Here is a 2,537-nt window from a genome sequence, read left to right as displayed (position 1 = left end):
TAAAACATTTCATATAACACAAACGCGTGCGCACACATACACCTACCTTTACCGGCTGCTGTGTTATCTTCCTGCTAGCTGTCGTGTGGAGGAGGTCTTTCCTCTGCCAGTCTCGGCAGTAAAGGGGGATAAATGTACATTTCCCTTTTGTAACATCCGTCTTCTCATTTCTGATGCTGGCTCTTGAATATCCTCAGGTTAGAAATGCCGATTACAAACTTAAGAGCTTTTAAAGATAAGTTTTCTCTGTAATGCTATGATCCACTGCTGTCACCTCCTCATCAAGAGGAAAATTGAGAAAAACTAACTACTCAATTGTACCTGCTGCTTAGTGGACACAACGGCACACAACAGAACTCACGTTTTATACCAGTAGATCACAGATGCTTTAACTTTTGTGACTTTTTCACGGACTAGTACTAGCAGCTAACGTTAAAATCATAGGCAGTAAGCAGGGAGTGGACGGGAGGAGCGTGGCAAGACTTTTACTGGAAATACGTCATTAATGACTGTGGCGTATGGGCTATTAGGGCCACTGGGGAAAAAAAATTCTGACTTCTTTTTTCTAATTCTGAGATAAACATCAAAATTCGGACTTTTTCCTAATTCTGAAAAAATAGTTAGAATTCTGAGAAAAAATGGTATTGATGGTAAATGTTACTGAACTTATAGAGCGCTTTTCAAGTCCCTCCAGACCCCAAAGCGTTTTACACTAACAGACATTCACCCATTCACACTCACATTCACACACTTAGGTGTGTGAAAGGTAGAGTTCTGAGATTAAAGTCAGAATTATTGTTTGTTTGTTTGTTTGTTTGTTTGTTTGAGTGGCCCTTTTCCTCTTTCCTACTGAAGGGATCTCAGTGAGGGGCAATTTCATTTTTAGTAAAATAAAATCTTTGAAAAAGTAAAAGTTATAAAACCTAAAGTCACAATACTCTATTACTGACTAAGCTAAATGTTTAGATTTATAAATGGTTAAATAGCACAAAGAACTTTAGCTAGTCTTTTGCGACTTCTAACTTTACAGCTTGTAGGGGTATTAAATACTAGAATTCTGAAATGGATAATTAAAATTTAACTATACTATATTTAAATATATTATTCCTCGAGGCACCACATTTCTTAATTCGATCAAGGGTTGACCCAGGAAAGAAATGAAAAACTGCAACTTTATTGTAATCAGACTCAGAATAAATTTACCCAAAATGATTTCATGAATTCTTGTCTTATCAGAACCAGAAACACTTCATCAAGACACAAAAATGAGATTAGCTTATGTTGGCACATTCCCCACGGGCCATTTATTTACAGATTAAATGTATTTACAACTATGGCAAGTCATGAATGTATAATGACATGTTTGAACCAGGTAAAAAGCTGAGAGAGTTTGTTATCACGAGTGAATGAACAAACGGACAGAAAAATAAACAAACAAATATGTAACATAAGTAAACACTGAGAAGTGTGTTTGAGGCATGGAGTGAGGTGAGGTAAGCTGCTTTTAGCTGTGGTTTTAACTAAGGACTCCTAGTTAAATTAAGATCGAGAAAAACATTTAGTTTGCCAAGTCTCATACATAGATAAAAATCAAATTTACATCTGAGCACCTATGTGTCACCAAGACAAGTGTTCACCTTTACCCTTTTGTTCTGCTGATGGCGGTACCAGGAGGAGGCGTTGGCTAACTGAAGAATCTTTAGGTGATGTTCCCCAAACTGCTTTAGTGTGGTGGCCGTCAGACACTCAGGATGTCTGTTTAGCTGCTGGTCCTTCAGTCAGAAAGGGGTTCGCTCTCTGGTGACTCAAAGTCTGGTCCTCCAGGTGGCTGTAAGACCTTAATTTGATCTTAACTTTGTAGAGAAAAACGGACTAAAACGATGGATGAATTACCATTAGCTTATTTGACTCCTATAAAATCAAAACTCCGAGACTGAGTCGAAGTGCGATGAACGAGCTACTCGAACAATCAGCGGAGATGTTGAATGACCCCCCCTCCTGGTTAGCCGTGGGAGGGGCTGAAGGGGGCCTCTGCCAAGCTGTGAAAGTTGTTTCTAGCTTCAAAGAAAACAAACTGACTGAACTGCATGTCCTTGTCTTGTCTGCACTAACTTTTAAGACCTCTGTTATGGGCGGAGTCAAGGTTTTAGTTAGCCAATTGAAAAACTTTACCAAGTTTTTAACAAATAAAATGTTTGGAGGGAAAAACTTTCGCTTCAAGACAAAGAAAGGGAGTGTTTTATTCTAATTATCTTGCATCTAATTAAAGGGTTAAACATCTATTTTACCTCAGTAAAATAAGAATGTCACATTTAGTTAAAATTCGAAGTCTAAAATTTCTAAGGTTTAAATCATGTAATAAACACAGTTTCTTTAGGAAAACATTTCATCAAAACAATTAACACCAAAATACACACAGCTAGAACAATGGGTTTGGTTCCTTCTGTGAAAGAGAAGATAAATTCACATTTCTTCGATATAAAAACAGACAATTGTATAAAAACATTCAATTTGGTTTCTTCTTTTTTTCTTTCCTT

This window comes from Austrofundulus limnaeus, unplaced genomic scaffold, assembly GCF_001266775.1.
Source record: "Austrofundulus limnaeus strain Quisiro unplaced genomic scaffold, Austrofundulus_limnaeus-1.0 Scaffold555, whole genome shotgun sequence".
NCBI classification, from domain to species: Eukaryota; Metazoa; Chordata; class Actinopteri; order Cyprinodontiformes; family Rivulidae; genus Austrofundulus; species Austrofundulus limnaeus.
Note: the sequence above shows the minus strand (reverse complement) of the source record.